The sequence below is a fragment of the Ornithodoros turicata genome, chromosome 1, assembly GCF_037126465.1.
Source record: "Ornithodoros turicata isolate Travis chromosome 1, ASM3712646v1, whole genome shotgun sequence".
Classification (NCBI taxonomy): domain Eukaryota; kingdom Metazoa; phylum Arthropoda; class Arachnida; order Ixodida; family Argasidae; genus Ornithodoros; species Ornithodoros turicata.
The window spans coordinates 107,033,281-107,055,451 of NC_088201.1; the positions used below are offsets into that span (position 1 = coordinate 107,033,281).

At 45.0% G+C, this 22,171-nt stretch overlaps 2 long non-coding RNA genes across 2 annotated transcripts in view; both read right to left on the reverse strand.

The window, feature by feature from the left end:
* Positions 1-358: 358 nt before the first annotated feature.
* On the reverse strand, positions 359-12,563 carry LOC135367479 (uncharacterized). Its single transcript, XR_010414476.1, has 3 exons — positions 12,475-12,563; positions 528-604; positions 359-418 (listed from the first exon to the last, which is right to left on the reverse strand). It is a non-coding gene; the product is annotated as an uncharacterized LOC135367479 (long non-coding RNA).
* A 7,565-nt stretch (positions 12,564-20,128) lies between these two features.
* The window catches only part of LOC135367481 (uncharacterized), a 45,255-nt gene continuing 43,212 nt past the window's right edge, over positions 20,129-22,171 (reverse strand). The window contains exon 4 of the long non-coding RNA XR_010414477.1: positions 20,129-20,197. This is a non-coding gene — a long non-coding RNA (uncharacterized LOC135367481). The remainder of the gene's footprint in view (positions 20,198-22,171) is intronic.

Consider the following 22,171-nt stretch of genomic DNA (forward strand, 5'->3'; position numbering starts at 1 on the left):
TTAACCGTACCCTATATGCGCGAGTATTTTCGCAGCTATGACCAAACCACTGCCTTCATTTACTCCCATCTTTTTGTTTTTAGACGCTCAGGGCGCATTAACCAGCAAATTGCACCCTTGTGTTGGCAAGCAGAGAACTGGTCAATACGAAAATTCCTTCCCATCTTTGACCGCTAAAATCCTTTGTGCGGTTTCAGTACCCCGTCTTCTTCACTTCACTTGCTTCAAGTGTCGCCTATACATTCGCAAGCAAGAGCTGCACTGCCACTGTGTCGCGCTGAGGCGCCACATTTATTTACCACATTCTACACTTTGTGGCTGGATTCATTCTCTTCTTCTTCTTCTTCTTCTCTTCTTCCCTTCTTCGCATGAAAATGCCGCTGAAAATGCATCCATGTTGCTCATAGGTACCAGAGTCCTGTAAAAGAAGGCACACAGCGTGCAGTTACAGGGACTCCACAACCAGACAGAGATGATAAGACTTCAGGTAACGGTTACAACCAAAATTCCTTCTCCCGGAGATTCACCTGTATTTCGTAGGGCTGTGTGGGTTGTACTGAATCCTTTGTCGCATTGCTTCGTCGCGCATGGCGTTACACCATACCTAGGACAAAATGTTTGAATTTTAATATTTCGTAGTTATCGTAGAATCTGCTGCGTAGTTATGTCGCGCACTGTACCGCCAAAGGGTACTTCTGCTACTTTCACTGTCACAAGAGCGATTATACTATTTGATGGATCTTACCAAGCCCAATGATACGGTAGTCGTGCTCGACCCCCGAGGGTTCGGTTCCCAAAAATCATCATGGATGTACGCGGGTCATGGTTTACAGGAACATGAAAACAGCACGTCAAAGGGGAGAGTCCAGAAGGCTGATTTCTTCAGTTCGGCGGGAAGGGGTTTATGGTACAATGAGGTAATGATAGGTCCGAACTATGTACCAAACGTCATTTCTTTCCTCATTTTTTTTATGTTTCGTCTGTCAAAGGGGCTCATGTTGCGACTTCGTTAAATGGTTTGCGGTTGTAGTACACGTGATCATTAACGACGAGGTATGCTGGGCACACGATTATCGCAGCACGCGGTGAAAACCACCGGACGCAATAAATCAGCCTGTTGCAAATTTTTGCAGGGTATGATCGGCCAGTTCTTGCGTCAGATACGCCGAACTGACGGCAATACGCCCAACGAGGGAAGCTAGTAGAAAGGCCAATTTTGGAAGCCCAGTAGAAAGGCCAAGTAGAAAGGCCAATTTTGAAAATGAAGTGGACGACGCAGAACAATCAAAAGATATAGAGACGGTAGAGTGGAGCTTGACATAAAATATATAAACAATTCAAACATATTTTATCTTAAAGGGGTCATTCGCCCATCAACCATCAATTCGTTGATTCTGTTGCAAACCGTACCGTATTTCAAACTTTATCAGGTCCGTACATTAGTTTCAGGTAGCTCGAGCGGTACGACTTATTGTAGGGCTCTGAAATCAACGTACAACGCCAACTTTATCACACAATGATGAATGGGGAGTTTCATCGCAGAGGCGATACTCGACCCAGTGCTGGTGGTGATGCGTTGAATGAAATAATGATCCCCTTCACAATAAGGATCGAAGTTCTATGGTATCCAGAAAGGTCAGGAGAACTTTGAGGGAAGAGCGTTGGTGGGCAAGTTGTGGCCAAGGATCAAGCAATTTTGTGAGAGGGAGGGTGCGAGAGTCCTGCTCGTTAAGGGATTCGGAGAGTACGGTTCGGGAAGGTTGGCAGTGTGGGCAATGGAGAAGAACGTGCTTTAGATCTTCTACAGCACCGCAGTGACTGCATTCGGGAGAGTCAACTTGTCTCAAGCGGTAACGCCACTGCGCTGTAAAAGCCACATCGAGGCGCATTCGATGAACCAAAGCGGCACCTTGACGAGAGCTATGTCGAGGCAGACGGAAAGCGAGCGCTGGATCACCTCTGCTCAGTATGGCTGGGGGGAATGTAAGCGGTCCATTGGCAGGTAGCCAGAAGAGTCACGAGGCGTCGAAGTACGAACGACTGTCTCCTCTCAGCAGCATAATACGCGTCCGTCTACGAGGCGAGAGAGCTGCTTGTGCGGCGCTGTCGGCCTGTTCATTCTCTTCGACTCCGCAATGGGCTGGAACCCATTGGAGATCCAGCCTGTGCCCTGCTTCATAGACAAAACTGTAAGCCATTAACACATCCACAACCAACGGCGCGGATGAGCCTCGGATGCCAGAATTTTCAATTGCTTTCAGCGCAGATGTTGAGTCAGTGCGACCCATACGACCCATTCCCGCGGGGAAAACTGAACGAAGTGCTACAGAAACAAAAATATGGCATAGAGTTTCGCAGCTGTGGATGAGTTTTGATGCGGAAGGCGACGTCCTTCCACTACGCCTTCGGATGGGATGACGAATATTGAGGCGGACTTGCCATATCGAGATCTGAAATGAACGAGATCCACGCAGGTATCGGCTTATTCGTGGAGAAAGACACGCACGGGAGAAAAATGTGACGCCAAGAGCGGGGTCCATTTTCTGTTGTATTCCGGTATCGCGCTCTGCCCCCTCCTATCCTCAGCTTTTCGGCAGCCCTGAAGGAACGTCACGCCAGCCGACCGCCTCCTCTCACATTATGCACCTCCCTAGGCGACCGGCTATGCTGTGATGCCCACAGGAACATAGTGAAAACTCAGAAAATACTTCGATTTCGAGCAAAAGGGATTCGCGGGGAGTCATCCATTATCTATTGCACGCGTCCAGCACGTTTTATCCAGTTTCTTTGGGGAGCGACCAATCCCTTTAAACGCAAGTAAACTTGTGTGTGTACGTGTTCGACGTACTACACCGAGCCGCACACGCACTTAGGATGGGGAGCTTGACGAGTACGGCACCACTGAGTGACGGGGCTCACCCAAATCTGACAAGACGATAATTCCTGCCTCGTTCCACGTCTCTAATGTACCGATATATCACTGAAAATCTTGCGCCAAGTAAGGGCGCTGCTTCCACCAGCAGCATAACAGGAAGATTACCCCGCTTGTGGAAGACCTGGGTAAAAAAAGTACAGCCATGTGCAGACATGATGATTCTCAATGTCGGTCCATGTAAGCCTATTCAGAGATGAAGGGTCTCCCTTCCCTGACTTGACTCTAACATTGCTTTTCTTGAGAGCAAGGTTTTAGTAAACACTCAGAAAGCACAGGCATCGCAGCGTCTGTAGGCTACGTGCCACCAATTCATTATCCGACTTACGGGGGATTGGAAATATAATACTTTTGCAAATAATTGTTGTGGAAACGCACCATGACATGCCAAAATGGTCCGCGCTATGAAGGCATCGAACCTGCTCCCAATAAACACTGATTGATTGTTACCCGGTTTCGAGTCTGGTGTATGTATGTATGCAGTTAGAGGTTTTCTGGCGCAAGGGCTACTTAGGCCAAAGAGCGCCAAGTCACTGATGAAAAAAATTAATGAATTATGTAATGAGTGATTTGTTTAAAATCAGGAAGACATTAAAATATATGTATATATGTAAAACTTATCTCTAGAGGTGTCTTGTGAAAAGTAAAATACCAATGATGACTAAAATACTTATGTACTTTGTAAGATCTCGATACAATCTAAAAACCTTAAAACATTCACGTGAGGTACTATAGGCTCATTGCCAAGCAAAAGCGAGGGATGAAATGGTATGCAATACTGATAGAATCGTGAAAAGTGGGTAAAACGATACTGCTCATACGCTGGGCATGCTATTAAAATGTGAATAACTGTTAGAGGCTCCTCACAGTATTGGCACTCTGGCTGCGGTTGTTCAAGAAGTAGGTGCTGGTGTGTTAGGTGTGTGTGTGTGTCCTATTCTTAGTCTGGAAAGTGTGACTTCAAAGAAGCGATTTCGTTGATAGGAACTCTCCCACTCTTTAATTACCGGTTTTACCAAATGCAACTTGTTACTAAGTTCTGTGTCCCATGTCAGCTGCCACTGTGATACGAGAGCCTTTTTTAGAGCTGGCCTGTAGTCCTGAAAGGGAATTTGCATAGTTTGCGGAGGAGACAGTGATGCAGCCTTTGCTGCAGCATCAGCTAGCTCATTTCCAGCAATCCCTACGTGGCTGGGGACCCAGCAAAAGTGTATGTCATGCCCTTTTGCAGAAAGTTTGTGAAGGCGTACAATTAGATTATGGAAAAGAGCATTTTTAGTTTGCTCTTTTGTTTTCATTACCATCATTAGACTCCTTGAATCTGTGTAAATTACAGTTTCTTTTTGTTTCTATCTATATTCTATCTAGTGCTAAAAAGACCTCATATAACTCGGCCGTATAGACACTTGCTCTTGGGTTAAGCCTAAGGTGCTGCACATCACCCACTTCATTGACGGCTGCAGCTGCTACCGCGTTTGATGATTTAGAGCCATCTGTTTAAAATGCAGGAAGTCCCTATAGCTGTGTTTTATTCTCAAGAACTCCTGTTTTATAACAATGGAAGGGGTAGATTTCTTATTGTACTTTTCTAACTTTAAATTGCATAGAATTTCTTTTTCCTCCATGGCGCAATCTCATTTTGAGGACGAATTATACGTTATTTTATAAGCTCAACTCCACACTCTTGCGCAAACTGTTTTCCACGAATTGGAAAACTTGGAATGCATCTTGGCTTGTTTTCAAATAATCTATTCATATGATTATTTTCCAAAATACCTTGACAAGGGTGGTCTTGAAGTGAGAAAGTTTGTGCCATATAAGACAAGGTTAAGAATTTCCTCCTAAACATTAGAGACGGTTCAACTGCGTCGACATACAAACTCTGTATTGGGGACGCACGGTATGCACCAGTTACAAATCTGAGTGATGAACAGGGTCGAGAGATTTCAGTGTGGACGATCGGGCAGATCCATAGACTATACATCCGTAGTCTATCTTTGAACGTATCAGCGGTCTGTACACACGTAAGAGACACGTCCTGTCTGCACCCCATGTTTTGTGGGAAAGTACTTTAAAAATATTTGATGCTTTCCGCGCACGCAACTTTAGTTCCTGAATATGAACCCCGAATGTGAGCTTGGAATCAAATATTAAACCAAGGAACTTATATTCTGTTTTCAGTGAGATAGCTTCCCCACTAAGGAGCAAGTTCGGTTGTGGAGGCAGGCCACGATTGCGATGGAAACAGACGCAAGCAGATTTCTCTGAAGAAAATCTAAAGCCATTCTCATCGGCCCATTTGGTAAGGCGATTAACGGCTACCTGTATTTGGCGTTCACATATAGCAAGGTTGCACGAACGAAAGCTTATTTGTAGGTCATCTACATATAATGAGTACTGGACTGTGGGAGGGATGACACGAACAACGGAATTGATTTTCAGGACAAAAAGCGTAACGCTCAAGACACTGCCCTGAGGGACTCCGTTTTCCTGTACAAACAGGTCTGTAATGTATTTCCGAGGCGGACTCGGAAAGTTCGGTTAGAAAGAAAGTCTTGAATGCAATGGTACATATTTCCTCCGATTCCGCAATTTATGAGGTCTTGTAAAATCCCATATCTCCATGTGGTATCATAAGCCTTCATTAGGTCGAAAAACACAGATAAGCAATACTGATTCTTAATGTGAGCCTCCCTTATCTGTGTTTCCAGACGAACCAGCTGATCAAGTGTGGATCGGCCACGACGAAACCCACACTGAAAGCGGTCTAGCATTTCATTACTTTCGAGAATATATACCAATCGGTTATTAACAAGCCGCTCGAATGTTTTACAAAGACAGCTCGTCAAAGTAATGGGCCGATAACTTTCTGCACAGCTCGGGTCTTTGCAGGGTTTGAGAATCGGAATCACAGTTGCTACTTTCCAATCCTTAGGGATTTTGCCCTCCACCCAAATGCTATTGAAGAATGACAACAGAGCCTGCAGTGAAGGAGGTGGTAGCTTTTGTATCATCTTATAACGGATACTGTCAGGTCCTACAGCTGTAGCTTTGCAGCTCGACAATACCGCCTCAAGCTCCCACATCGTAAACTCACAGTCATATTCTTCTCTTGTCTTTGGGATTGAAAGCCTATTTCGTTCGGTCTTTTCTTTGTGCTTTAAGAATCTACTTGTGTACCCAGCAGAACTGGACACTTTGAAAAAGTGTTCACCTAATAGATCTGCCTGATCCTTAAGGGACGTGCTATTTGGATTACCCGTGGAAAGAAGAGGAATTGTAAACCCCCCTATGCTCTCCGTCCATTTTTCTGATTTTTTCCCAAACAGCTTTTGCTGGTGTTTGGCTGTTTATACGACTAACGAACCCTTGCCATGATTTTCGCTTGGCTTGTTTTCTATAACGGGCCTTGGCTTTTGACCTTTTAAACGCAATCACATTTTCTGTTGTTGGAGCGCGCTTGAAAGAGTTCCAGGCTTTGTTCTGCGCCTGACGTGTTTTGCGGCACTCTTCGTTCCACCATGGTTTGGGATTTTTACGTACTCGTCCACTGGACCGAGGGATCGCTTTTGATGCTGCATCTATTATGGTGTGTGTAATCGCTTCATTTTCATCATCTACTGATAGGTGCATCAGATGTTCATGATCGATTGTTGCCAGTTCTCTGTATGTGTCCCAATTTGCGTGTTCCAGTTTCCATCGAGGTGGACGCACCTCCAGCGTTGGTGCTAACGATCGTGTTTCTATAAGAATAGGAAAGTGGTCACTGCCATACGGATTCTGAATTGCGGACCAGTTATAGTCCAACGACATTCCTGAGGAAGCTAAAGACAAGTCAATGCATGAAAATGTTTTATGTGTACTGTTATAATATGTAGGGTCACCATTGTTCAAGATGGTGATGTTCGTGGTGTCTAATACTTCCTCAATTAATTTGCCATGTGCATCTCTCCTTTCACTGCCCCAGAGAGGGTGGTGTGCATTTAGGTCTCCCAGAATAAAGAATGGCTCTGGCAACTGATTGATAACGTCAAGAAAATCGCCTAGTGTGGGATTGCTGCTTGGAGGTATGTAAAGAGAGACTGCCGTTGTCAGATTTTTCAGTTGTGCCACTGCTTCCAAAGATGTATTTAGAGGTATCTCTTTTATGATTACACCAGAGTTAGCCACAATTGCAACACGGTGCTACCTATGCGGTCCTTACGGTAGACTGTGTGATGTTTAAATAGTTTTGTGTGTGTGTTCAACATGGTTTCTTGCAGACAGAAGATCAAGTGTGGATCGGCCACGACGAAACCCACACTGAAAGCGGTCTAGCATTTCATTAGTGGCAAGTGGCGCAGGAATTGGGACGTTCGGCTGTCCCCGAGGTCCTCGCCTGACAGCAGTTGTTGAAAACGCCGACGTTCGGAGGCCGTAGTGCGTTTGATGATGGCTGCTTTTAAGGTGTCGTAAGGTCTTGTGCCCATCGGTGCGCACAGAATGTCGGCAACGTCGGAGGCGACCTCAGGTGGTAGAGAGGAGACGACATGCTGGTATCTAGTAGCCTGTGTAGTTATACCTGCGAGCTGGAACTGGCACTCGGCTTGGACAAACCAGATGGAAGGGTTCGCAGGCCAAAAGGGTGGTAGTCGAACTGCGATGTGGTTAACTTGCGACGTGGCTGGTGAATCCTCCATGAGTGAAGCGAAGGGCGTTCGAAATCACGTTCGGGTCACCAGTTGTGGGTTGTCGCGTCAAGGGGAAAGGTAGGAGACAACCACACAGGTTGATGGCAGGCGAAAGAATGATTTATTGGCGTAAGCGCCAGATGGTGCGCGCGCGATGGACGATAACTTTGTCGTCGCGCACCACATTACTACCTGAAGCATAACTTATGTTTAAGGTGGCAGCACCCTTTGGGGGACCAGCCTTCGCTGCTCATTGGAAGGGGCGTTAGGCTTAGAGCCTCTACCTCTCCCTTTATCTCTTCTTTCTCTTTTTTCTTTTCCAGGCAAGCTGGATATACTCGATGACGACTTCTGCGACATGCAGTCATCATCATCGACGTCCATACTTTGAGATATCTGGGAAGGAACCTTTAAGTTCCCGTCCCAAACAGACTGTGCGCCATCGACCTTGGACGAGGTCGTGGCTCCTTTGTTGTGGCCAGTCTGCAGATTAGCCACTGGCAACGTGCTGAGGCACTTGCGTGTCTCCCACATCCTGCTCGGGGGTGTGGAGTGGAGTCTCAGTTACCTGAAAACAGGTCTGAGTCTCCACAGACCTCCTCGGTGGTGCCACCCCCCTGCGCACCACGTCGGAAAAACTACTTTTCTTTTCAAAGTCAAGCTGTGCTTTTGCAGCTTTATATGTAAGGTTCTGCTCTGTCTTGATTTTAATTATCTGCTTTTCATCTTTCCAACGGGGACATGACCTGGAGTACACCGGATGGTTTCCCTCACAGTTTGCACAATGGAATTCGTTGTTACGGTTTTCTGGTGTATGGTCCTTCCCTGCACACTTTGGGCAAACAGGATGGCCACGGCAGCCTTGTGAACTGTGCCCAAAGCGCTGACACTTAAAGCAGCGCCTTGGGTTTGGGACGTATGCTCTTACATTACAATTAAGGTAGCCGGCTTTGATACTTGAGGGCAGTGAGTGAAGTTTGAATGATAGTATGATATGTTTAGTCGGGATCTCTTTGCCGTCTCTGCGGATGAATATTCGTTTTGCTGTGACAACTCGTTGTTCTTTCATACCTTCTTCAATTTCAGATTCAGAACAGGAAAGCAGTTCATCCTCTAAAATTACGCCCTTTACGATGTTCAGTGTACGATGTGTACTGACTGATACAAGTGTGTCCCCTATCTCTTTCAGTGACTGAAGTGCAATGCTTTGCTGCTTTGTATGTACTTCTAGTTGGATGGAACCAGAGTTTAGTTTTCTTGCGTGATAGGATTTGCCTATGACCTGTCCAAAAACTTTTGCCACGAGAAATGGTGATACTTTTGCCAGTGAGGTGTTTTCGTCACTTGGCTGAATAATCAAGAACTTGGGGAACCAGGGTGCGACTCCTTTTGAGTAGCCGATCAGGTTTTTTTTTGTTTTGATGTATCCATATCAAGAGTGTTGAGATTCAGCGCAGTAGGTGTGTCGCACACCATCGAGCCCAACCAAGGGAACGTGCCCCGCACGCTAACACGTACCTCTACACTATACCCTAGTGCAGGTTTCAAAAGAGTGAAGAGACTGCACAAGGTTGGCCCTCGCCGCCAAAGAAGGTGAAAAGAAAAGATGAGAAGAGAGGATAGAAAAGAAGAAAGTAATGAGCGTGGGAGATGGCGACTAGCTGAATAATCCTGGCCGGGCCTTCCAGGACCACCCGTCTATGGGAAGCAGGGGCCAAAGCAGTGTGTTGCTTTCCCGGAGGGGCCCCGAAGGGTCCTAAACAATCTCCGGGTCCACTCAACTGCCAGGATCCTCTTTTCCCCAGACACGGGAAAGCCACGCACAACTATACGCGAGGGTCTCCCTCCTGCGGCGACCCAACCGTGAGTGCAGGAGGGGGCTACTGCGGCTGCTGCCGGGCGATGGGGGCGCCAAGTTCCAGACGCCGGGTCGTGTCTGTTGATCAGACTCATAGTTCCCATTTCTGCTTGCTCTTCCCGCTGTTTTCAATTCCCCAATCAAGAGGTTCCATATGTACATGTTATCCAGTCGACGCAACATCTCAACAAAATGTTCTGTCAACCGCTGTTGCCACTACTCATACTTCGAGGTACGTGCGGCATGAAGTTTGTGTGCGACTTCAACTGAATAAGAGTAAGAATACAGAGGCCTTGCCGAAGGCAGCCAAATACCGATACCTATTGACGTCTACATGCCGGAGAAGGCACACCTTGAGGTTAGCATGGCGATATAGTGCCAGAGGGGCAAGTATTGCGCCAGCAAGATCTGACGAGTTACGATCTGATGAGCCGTTACGACAGTGGAAGAGCAGTACGTGTTGCGAAGAGATCTCATTATTCCAAAAGCGTCACTCGATCGTAAATCCACGTAAGAACTACATTTTCTGAGGCAAATCAGGTGTTCGAGGTATAAGACACGTCGTATATTGAACTACTTCCGGCTCTATTGGCACCAGCTGCTGGGTGTGATATGAGCGGTGTCAAAATAGGGGAATGTGAATCAACCCTTTCTCCTCTAAGAACCCTACATCTGCGAAGGGTTTGAGTCAGCATTCAAAATCATAAAAATCATAATATTTGCGCACGGCTCTATTTCTTTTCTTTTTGTCTGTTTTCTGATGATGAAATCAGTACTCTTCGTTGCCTGAAGATTGAGAGCGATATCCAGTGAACTAAGCAGACTGCATGCGTCCTTAATGCATCGACTGCGTATGTTGCCCACACGCCTCGCAGGATGTACAGAATAAGGAAATGTTGCCCCTCGAATTCTTCCACGCGTGGCACACTTGCAGACACTGAGCACATCCTCCTACGCTGTGCTGTATCCTGTTCACGGTAAGCTTTGCGCAAGATTGCCATCCATGCACTGGACCTAAAAGCTCTTCTAGGGCCCTTGAACAATCCAGCATCCCAGCGCTTTGCGATAGACGCTCTGATACGATTCCTGACGAACACGCGTGGTTTTCTGGACTTTGACTGCGTCCCGACGTTGCCTGTCATTCTGTGACTGACGCTTTGACTGTGATTATGACTGTGATTAACTCAGTGTTCCCAGTGACGCATGTTTTCCAGTATGTACTGCCTGCAGCCAACAAAAGAAACCGGAGCATCAGGCCCTCGTAGCCGCAGCCAACCTTTCCGCGTATTTTAATTCTACCTGTCCCCCCACCTGTGGTTGGTCCAGGATCCCAAGTCCGGGGGCGGGGTTCAAGAATTCGGGGTGGGGGTGGGGAGTGCACCATTATGGCAGTTAGTTCATAACGGCCCAACCTATCATTACCGACATGTGTTTAAGACTGAAAAAAGAAAGAAAAGAAACTGGCCCCAGTAAGGCGTGCACCGGTAAAAGAGTTAGGAGGTGTTGCCAAACATTTGGGGGATTGTTGGCGGTGGGAGGGGTGTCTGGAAAAACCACTGGCGATATATCCGCACAATAACGACGTGTACTGAAGCAGAAATTATTGAGTGACCAGATTTGGACAGCTCAGAGAACGGTGCTATTGCTCCGTCCCACAGTGATGCTGTATCAGCCAGGATCCCGACGCAGATAATCGTGTATGCGCGCGGGGCTTGTAGTCGGTGTGGTAGCCCGAACACAAAAATATATTTTCTTGCACTTACGAAAACAGTACGGTACTACCTGCTTGTATAGTTTATTTCAAACTCCCCTCTACCATCGCCAAACCTTTTCACTAACTTCTGTCGAAACTTTGGCACAGAAAACGTCCAACCTTGAAAAAAGCATCACGTTTCGCATTTAATGTAACAAAGTCTACTGGGTGGACAACCTATAGGGGTCGTCGTCACTACGCTAAATTTTTTATCACATCCCTAGACTAAATACGTTTTCAAAATTGCGAATATATGAGAAATAGCGGCCCAGTATGGGCCCCTTCGACGAATAAAAATGAAAACTCGACAAAGAAGTGACATTTGGTATATGGTTCGGACCTCAATACCTCATGCTATGCCCGTAAACCTCTGCCCACCTGAAAAAGTCCGCATTCTAAGCTCCATCGTTCGCAACACTATCTTCGTGTTCGTCGTAAACATTAACCGCTCAGAGCAGCTCAGTATTTCAGTATTATCAGTAGGACTCCATAATCTAAAATCCTGAGTCTGGGCACACAGAGGGACGACACGAACACACGACTCAAACCAGCAAGTCGTGTGTTCGTGTCGTCCCTCTGTGCGCTCAGACTCAGTCTTTTATATTATGCAGTTCATCCACCATCTGGCCACAGTGTAGCCTAAGTGTGTGAGCGTAAATCCCAGAGTGTTCCCTTTCTCTCAGTTTCGCTCACCATCGTTTTTCTTTTCTCTCTGTCATGTACCACTTTCCGATCGCCTTTTTGGACAGAGCTGGCCGAGATGGCACCTAACCCTAATGTCCTCCCCCTCCCCACTTATGACGGTACGGCATTTGCAAATTTTGCAGGCTCAACGCATAAAAATTATACCTTGCGATTTGCACTATGGGCACTTATGAAGGGGACTGAGGCATACTGCCTCACGCTATTTAACTTTCTTTTTAATGAAAGCATTCAGATGACTGCGATTGCAGTATTTTAGTTAGTTTATATAGACTTAGGCAAGGCACAGCGATCCATTACAGCCTGCGGGACGTTTGTTTCTGCTTGGAGAGATGTCTACATAACCTTTTGGCAGCTACCTGTTTCCGTTGCTGCATTGTTTTCATACATGCACACAGCTTGGTTTTCTTGCGCATATGCCATTAGTTATATACCGACAGCGGCTTAGTTGAGCACCGATAGACGCCGAACACTCATAGTACTCACACTCGGTATCGAATATGACATGAGTGTGATATATCTCACGCTCATTCGTTATATTCTGCAGTCGTATACTTACTACAGCGTTTGAGATGAAAAACATTTGGTCACTAGTAAAGTTTTCGAGATCAGGGAGAGCTAAATCTTGATACTTTCCGCTCTTATTGGTGAGCCTTTTGTATGTCTGAAAAAGGAAAGGAAGGTACTCGAACGTTCAACGAACGAAGCATTTGTACAGACTTGTTGAACGAAAGACGTCTTACAAGATATGCTCCAAGTAATCCTCCATTATCTGCAACATCTTCCCCTTGTGTGTTTAATGCGTTTAGCTGAAAAGAAAAAGAAGAAACAGACAACCAAACACTCCATATGTCAAGAAGTGCTGCTTCCAAGGGCTGAATGACGCCCTCGCGATGATGAAACTCATCACTATTGTAACTGGTAAACAGCATTGTGTTAGGTGACACCGATGTTATGTGGACAGATATAGAGTGTTTCTTTATTTGTTTCAGATTTTCATAAAATGGCGTAGCATATATACTAGTTTCGCAGATGGGCTATACGGGGCAAGGCGGGCATTCTCTCGAAGGAAGTAGCCACTTGATCACATAACAGCATTAATTAACTTTTTAATGGGGATCTTTCGGGCAAAAGCGGTGCAGCGGAACGGGAGACACTCATCGTTCAAAGCCATTTTATCAAAAAGGATTTCCTATACGAACACTTACTTTGAAATCGCCGAATTCCGCTATGCAAATTAGCCGAAACCAAAACCACACACATCAGGAGCGCAGTGAGAACATGACCTACACTGCCTTCATCTGGGCCGTAAAATGGCTGATCGGGCTATCAGCCTCTATGCTGAATCATCTCCTCCGTTCCAAAACACGCGGTTCTCCAACGTTCAATGAATGAACACTGTCCTTTCTGTGATCCTGATGCGCGTGATTTCAATTTCGACTGATTTACATAACAAAATTCGGCAATGGGCATTTTTAACGGACGTGCTCGTTTCAGGAATTTTTAAAAATAGAATGGCTTTCAGTGGGCATTGTCTCCAATTCTGCTGTATCACGTTTGCCGGAAATCACCTAATTAAAGAGTTTATGAATTTGTTAAGAATTAAGAATTGATTAAGTTTAAGGAGTTAGCCATCTAGTAGATGTAGACGATATTTCACCTAATGTCAACAAAAATTGCATTAAAAATCTACTTGTCTGAACACTATAGGGTCAACACCCTTTATATATGAGGAGATTTTGCCATGCCTTGTGAGCACTTATGTCAAATTTAATTCGTGAGAAATTGGATTTTCCTAATTGAACTCCAAAATTTGTCAAGTCAACCCGACTTTTTTAATTTGTTACGGAAACAGAAAGCGGATACTGGATTGATTCCATTCTATTACATGAATATATTCACTACTGCTTTGGTAATATCGGGAAAAAAAAAGAAATGCAGAAAACAAAAAGGCGTTTCGAGGGGCGCAAATTGCAGGCTGCACTCAGGTCTCTGGAAGAAGGGATGCGGGGAGGTCATGTACCTGCTCTATCACTTTCTCTTTTTCAAGCTTCTGCTCATAACGGCACTATGGTTGCTACACAAAGTTAACTGAAACAAGAGGAATAACGAAATAAGAAGGGGCGGGTAATCGTTTTTCTTCCGCCCGGTTTTGCATGAACTTAACGGAGAGCTAAGCTCGGCCATCTGTTTGTGCTCCTCGAAACGTTTCTGGCTTTCTTTTTTTTTCCCAGCTATTACCAAAGCACTAGGGAATGTATTCTACAGTGCAATGAGGTAAATACGATATGCGCTTTCTGTTTCTGTTAAAAAAAAAAAGGTTGACTTGCAAATTTCGGAGATTAATTGAAAAAATGCATTTTCTCGCGGATTGAATTTGATGAAAGTGCTCAGAAGTCACGGCGAAACCTTCAATAAGAACGTATACACTTACCGGAAGACATGTTTGGCTCTCATTGATACTTCCGTACTGGTCTGTGAAGCATTTTTTTAGCTTTTGATATTCCGTTTTGGTCTCATTGGTCCACCAATTCAATAACTCTCCTTTATCGTTGAATTGACTGCCTGTCGCAGATAATATAGAAGGACTGTTATGCACATTCTAGCTTCAGCGAGAACGACGACAACACATATTTTTTGCGATTTCTCTTTCGGAGACATTCTTGCTTTCCTTTCGGAGAACGAGTTGACTTAGAACAAATCTTCCTGGTTCGCCACATCACCGTCAGCCAAGGGGTAGAGCATCGATCCTGGCAATGAAGCTCCCCATTCACCATTATATAAAGTTGTTGTCGTTCTTGATAATCATTTTAACGATTTGGCAAATTAATTGCCTCACACTAATAGCAACCTTTCTCATAAGTTGACTGGAGTGTAGTGAGTTGAATTCAGTAAATACTCGTACTTAATATCATTTTATGTACTTCTTACATAGCCACTGTAATGTAGTAACGGAGACTTCCCAAAATCTAAAGAAAGTGACGGAATGAGACGAAAGTAGAAATTGAAGCAATCTATTGTGCTCAAACCTAATGTCTGTAAAATAGTGACTTGACAGGGACTGCGGGATAAAACATAGCAATAGGTTATACCCACAAGCTCCATATCGAATGCAACAATAACGTTATGTATAACACTGTGCTTTTCTCTGGAAAGAGGTGTGCGGTAATAAACATAAACGGGAAACATACTAAATTCCGTATCAGGACGCATAATCCTGCTCTGTAGTGTTACCCCTCCATTACTCAGTGTTTAAAGGATTGTCTATGAGGCAGCTTTACACGATAAGTCAAATCAAGAAATTAGATACAGACAGCATTGCATAATAAGGAATTTCAGATATTACAGCGCGTAGAAGTAATTGCCTAGCTGGTTGGGAACGATAGATAGAGTTTTTTTGAACTGAAAGCGACTGTAAGTTCGCTTCGGTAGCCAGGTCAAAATTTATGATTCAACGAAATTTTACCGAGTGTCATGACGCGATAACTCGGTGATGAGTGATAAACCGATAGCAACCAACCGGCTAAATCCAGATAGCTTATATGTGTAAAATTCTAGCTAACAAGGCAATCGCGGCGGCTGACGCAGTTCCAGGTGTCGCTGGAAAGCGCTTAAGAGGTTCTACCTGGATCTTAAGCGATATAGACCGCAACAACAGTAACCACAATTTCATAAATTTGCTGAGTTGAAGCGTCAAACTTTTGCCAGAATGTCGTCATATATGAGACTAACGTATGCTCAGTATCGCAGCAAACGGCAGTTAGAAGAAGGGGCCGCTCGAAATAAGCCCAAAAGCCCCAAAGTCCAGCACAGGGCGATAGAGTAAGTTACGGGAGCGCTGAAGAAGATTAGCGGCGGAGGTAAATTTGACTCCCGGCGCGCACAGCGAGCCCTTTACGCTCTTGAATAAAGGAACAAAGGCTTGTACTTCTTTCAATAAAATCATGCGAGCCCCTACCCTCTTGAATAAACGAATAAAGACTTGTATTTGTTTCACTAAAGTCCCACAAACGAGCAAAGGAATCGGAAATCGTGACGTTTGCATGTAAAACACTACTGCTCGCACACGACTGAGCCCGCCCCAATTTTGTCTTTTCTATTCTTGGGAGATGGCGAAGCTTTTTTGTGTGCTTCGGTTGGAAGGAAGGAAGGAAGGAATTTGTTTATTTTTTTACATTACATATTGCCAACTTTGCAGGTTGAGTAATAAAATCTGAGAACAGTGACAAAACATGAAAGGGATCAAACGCGAGCGGCGTGTCACTGGTCCCCGTCATAACAACATGACAACAAGAAAAAATACATGTAAGGCAGGTACACGAACGTAATACTATCATTGAACATATTTACACACATTTGGTGATGTAACGTTTGTCTAGCGCTGTTTTCGTCATCTCGAACGTTGAGAAAATAACCCAGTCTCTCTCTTCCAATCAAGACGGCCGCGTCCCCAGGCTTAGTAGACGCGTTATGGCTATAGGCGTGCTATATTATCGTCACGACCTTCACTCGTGCTCTTGGAATTTCCGGCATCTAAGAGTTTATTCCTCTCGGTTTCTTTAGACCATTAAGGTCGACACGCGAATCCCACTATGAGCGTCTTGAGAAGCAAAAGTCTACACCTGCTTTCCCTTTGAGCTACGTACCCAGTCAACGCGCATGGTGAAAATGCAAATTCAGCGTTGAGCATGGTTGTGGGATGTGGGATGCAAAGTTCCGATATCAGATTTACATAGGTTACACGTGAAATTTCAACGCGCGGACCACATAAATGTAACGCATATTCATTGCTGCTCGAACAACAACACAGAGGGGAACGTTAACGCGACGGTGATTTTCTATACAAAAAATTACACCCCAAGGAATCCGAATTGCGCAACGTATTTTGTGCAATTGCTTTAGATCCTAATTACGCGTGGCAAATATGCTCAAAACAAGGTTGGTGTGTCGAATTTTGTCCCATGTGTACACAGCTGCGTTACATATTGGTGTATGTTGTTTCAACGTGTGTCTTGTTCAATATCGCTTTGGAACTTTTCTAAGTTAGAAACAGCGAACCTGCCTCATTGAACAGTCACAGTATTGTGCGTGTTACATTACGCATTGGTCAACAGTCGTCGTTATACCTCAGGGATTACCGTGGGCGTTTCGGACGAGACCAATTTTGTCAACAATACCGGAAAAACGCCAGCCGACACAACATCGTAAACTTAACATATAAAAGGCAAGACGTTTCCAATAGACAAAGTTACCGTTTAATTAATGATAGCTGAGAACACTGAATTAATGTCGGAAATATCGCCCCGAAACCACGTTAAATTAACATTGACCAGCTATTGTACTGAATTCAATGCAGTTTATTGGTTTACCACATTACGTGGTGGGACAGTAAAGCTAAAAGTTACCGGAAGTAACCGTCTAGGAACTGACTTGACATTCGTCAATGTTCAGCCGAGATGTCAGAGCAACGTTGTCGGAATATTACGGCTCTATGCTTCCTAAACGTTGTGTGTTGGCTTTCCAGAAACATAACACTGCGTAACACCCTTACTAACAGAGGAAACCTATTGATTTTACAATTCCATTCAGCAGGCAATCACATTAGAGACGCAAGCGTGTATTAAAAACACAGAGCCGGATGTTTTCGGGTTTTATTGCTTTTAGAATTCGGGGGTAAAAATCGGTTGTTATCTGGTGAGCAGGAAAACATGGTGGAATCGGGTGAAATTTCTTTATTTGCGTATTTTTCGGGTGAAATACAGCTCGTCGTTCTTGCTCAGAATGACACAGGAACTCGGCAAAAATTACATGGCTAGACCTTTAAAGCAAGTGCATCACCCCTCGAGGCCTCTATGAGAATCCCCATACATTTCACAACTGTTTTGTCCTGCGAAGAATTGTTTGGTTTGCATGAAGTTGTTTTAAATGAAAGTGCGTACCAGTTTCTAGGGAATAATGATTTTAGATTTTTTTACCTCTGGCTTAGAAATTTTCCCGTCGCAGGAGAAAATATTGCTATTGCTGTACAAAATATCCAACGCCGCAGATAAAGAATCTAAAATAAATCACAGGTATTTACGGTAGGATACCCCAGGATGTCGGGAGACTCGTCGACAATGAAGCTCAGTTTCGCGTATTTCACATCATCGCGGATTCCCACCATGGGCATGCCGAAAACCTCGGCCGGTGCGCTCACGAACTTACGAACGACACCCTCGGCGTTCTTTTCTCTTTCACGCTGACGATAGCAAACTTCAAAGATTGTCTGCGCACCTTTCGCTTTCTTCTTTAGACTATCATGCCTTCTTGCCGATGCGAGGTGTTCCGTTATAAGATCGTAGGGTATCTTCGCCGGATCTGACGGCAGCACAAAGTTACACGCGAGCACGTTTTCGTTGTCACCCTTCTTTACTATTTCCAAATCGTTGTACTCGATGACCCAGTCTTCAAGCCTTTTTCTTTTTCGCCATCATGTCAAAAGACGAACGTCACGACGTTAATGCATGAAATGCATAAATGCACAGGTTCATCAAACGAAACTACGAAGAGCCGATAGGAATCGAAAGCGAAAAGGCGAGTTTCCTTCGTCATGGCGCGGCTGACGCGCATGCACGAGGCGCTCGCACGTGGAGGCAGCGTTTACGCATGCACAATCGCTTCGCTTACGCAGGAAAGTCAACTTACGGGACGGGAGCTGCGACCGATAGAAATCGGGTTCAACCCGACTGCCTGCTAGGTCGTTCGGGGGGTAAATTCGGGCCAAATCGGGTTTAACCCGAAAACGTCCGGCTCTAAGTATATGACAGGCAAGGATGTCAGGGATGCTGTTGAGTATACTCGACTCTTGCGAACGCAAGGATTAACCTCAAAGACGAATCCCGGTCACCATTAGAAACCTTGTACGCCCTACTCCACTTAATCAGCATGCCCCCAACTGTTTGCATTTTAGTATTTGCCCCGTCCTGTTCGCAAACATAGGCTACTGCTTAGTGGCACCTCTCTACCCAAGCCGGATACGAAGCGCAATACCGGTACCGCAAAAACAACTAAGATTTCACAATTCAAGTAGCAGCAAAACATCGTAAATTTGACGCATGGTAATCGAGCATCGTAAATTTAGCGGTAGCCTGTATTTGCGAACAGGATGGAGCAAATACTAAAATCCAAACAGTTACCAGTAAAACAACGTAAACTTAACAATTCTGATACCAGCAAAAGAACGTAAATTTAATGAAGCAGGTTGATACAAAATAACGTAAATTCAGCAGCAGGATTCAGGTAGCAGGAAGACAACGTAAATTCCGCCATTCAGGTAGGAGCAAAATAGCGTAAATTTCATGCTTCATGACATTGTAAAAGTAACGCTACATTGTCGCTGTAAATTTTCATCTGTGGTCGACGTTACGGTAGGTGTATCTATGTTTAAACAGCACGTGAATTGCGTCGAATATGCGATAGCGCAGCAGGGTGTCGAACCGAAAGGTTTTCCGTCCAGGCTCCCGTTTCGGTTCAACGAAAACGGTTCAGTTTCGGTTGAGCTGCGCAGCAAAAATGTAGTGCTTCAAAACCGGTTACAACCGGTTCAGTTTCACATATGGTGTAAGGAGAATTCGTTGCAGCGAAAATAATCCCTGTATTCTTTCCAACAGTGAGAGAAACGTCTTGCGCTCTGGCACATGGTTGTACTGTGAGGTCTCTGCAGTTTCCAACCCAACCACCGATGGATGCCATGTATTGTGCACTTGAGGTCTTGCGTTACATACCCTTGAGGGCCAAATAGTTTAATTTTCCATTTGGACCGAAACCCGAAAACAAATTTTCTGTTTCCCTCCGGAGGACAAAATTTTGTTTCGGTTTTCGTTCCGTCTCCAAAAATAAGGTTCTTTTTTTCGGTTTTTGGTTCGCTCCGGAACCCTGCTGGTCAGTGTTAACATAACCTGTTTTCGGGGCGAGATTTCCGACATCAAGTCGACGTAGGCTATCATTACTTAAACGTTACCTTTGTGGACTCCAAACACATTTTTTACGTTAAGTTTACAATGTTGTGCCGACTGGGTAGTGTTGGCAACAAGTTACATTATCTACACCGATGCTGATGCGCCTGTGTACAACGAGAAACAGAGCGAAACTACATAATCCTAAAAGATATTCTGTTCAAACATTTGGCAGTGAAGCGAAGCTACTGCAAAAGGGAGTGCTTGGTAATGTACTTACCCTTGTCATCAAAAGCATGGGTAACTTCGTGACCCATAATCATTCCTATTCCTCCCATGTTCACTGACCTACAGAAAAACACTATGATTACAAACATTGGTGCTTCTGAAGCTTGCTACGTTATCAGTGGTGTACAACCAGGGGGTTCCGGGGGTTCAAACTACCTCGAAATTGTACCTGTGGTAATGCATCTGGAAGAGGAAAACCGAGGATGGAATCCACCCTCCCGCGTAAAGTTCCCAGAGATAATTTCCGAAATATTTTTTTTCTAGCTACGTTAGTGTTCATTACGGTTAACATGAAGGCCATTGCCTTTTGAAAAAAAAAAAAAAAACAGAAAAAGAAACAGAAAAACGGTCTTCCTGCTGATGCAACGAGCAGCAATGCGGCAGGAATCTTTTAACTTCTAGAAAGTGCAGGGATAATTTTGAACTGCGCTTAATGGTTTGCAGATATGGGTCAAATGTAGGAACACAACTCCAATGAATTGCTGCAATCCTAGAGCAGATAATGCACCGTGGGGCTTGACGCGAAGAAAAACTTTTTTGCCGGACCGTGAGCTACCTTAGGTAGCACGCATAACGCAACGTATTTGCCCGGTGTGAAAGTGAAGGAACCGCCAGCCAGCAGTTGGTCCGCCAATGATAGTCTTTCCAAAGTTGGAATATGCAGCCTCCGTGTGGGATACCGATCACAGCACAATCTCGAACTCGGTACAAACAGAGTAGCAACATTCACATTCGGTAATTAGAATCGCACGACCAGTGCCACTGCTGTAAAATGTAACCTCAAATTGCTTCTGCATTCCACCCGCCGAAGAGTTACTGGTGTCTGTTTGTTTAACAAGATTTATTATCATGATAACTGCCTTTGAGAATCGATAGTCCAGGAGCCTACGTATATTTCAACCCCTACGGATCATCCCCAGAAAGTGGGCATTCCCTCGTGCTCAACAAGTTCCTTTCACGATTTTATTTCTGCTTCGTACATCGCTTAAGTGGAACTCCCTCCACGTGCCATTCCCTCCATTACCGACGTTAAAGAATCTAAGAAATGTTTATGCGACTGTTTCGCTGCTGTATTTCGCTGCTTTCCGTGCTGTACACTTGTGCCGTCATTGTTTGCTTTAATCGATCCAAATGTTTCAAGATCTTTTATTGACCTCCACATATCAGCGCAATTTGTTCATGCGCGCTTTGTAAATATTTGTGTAAGCTGCGCATATTAACATTATTTATTGCAACATTTTAACCACTCCCGTCTGTATTGTCTCACAGTCCTGGGGGTAAATATATAAATGACTCTGAAAGTCGCACGACACGACACAACCGTCCACAAATCCTTTTAGGGTGCTATAAATGAGCTTCGTTCGCGGGACCCGTAGTTGCCATGCGACTACTGACGTTTACTTTTTTCTTCTATCCTTACTGCGGTCATAAAGTTTGCTGCGTAGGTTCACGTGGCAAGATCTATCGTCCGAGATGAGTTTCTGGCGTAGAGACGCAGGGATTTCTGAGGGGTGAGCCCACTCATGCTAGCGCATTAAAAGCATCTCCTCTCCTGGCACACAGCTCACAAGACGGAATAGCTCACTGGTACGCGAGTTTTCATCCCTACACTTCGGTTGGCAGCAGGACGTCCGAGAAAGGAGGTCACTCTACAAAACAACGTTTTACGAAGACCCTTCCGAGACTTGTCCCTACTACATTACAGGCAACGTGCACTAACTTGATCGTGTGATCGTGCACTGGCGGGCACTTGGCGTGTGATCGTGCAGTAACTTGAATAACGCAAAACGGGCGTCCCTTCCGCGAAAGCTTGGAGAAAAGGAAGACGAAGAAGGTAGGTGGTTGCTGTGTGGACGTGGAAGCCTAGAAGCAATCGGATGTAAGATGTGAGTTATTGAAATGACACGTTTTGTGGCACATCTGGTATTTCTTGTTGTGTTTCGCCTTGCACGGGGATCGAATGGACCGGCTTTGCTCCCTCCCCCAGAGTGGGAATAGGCTCCCACAGCCCATAGAAAGTCCAGTCATGGCTCG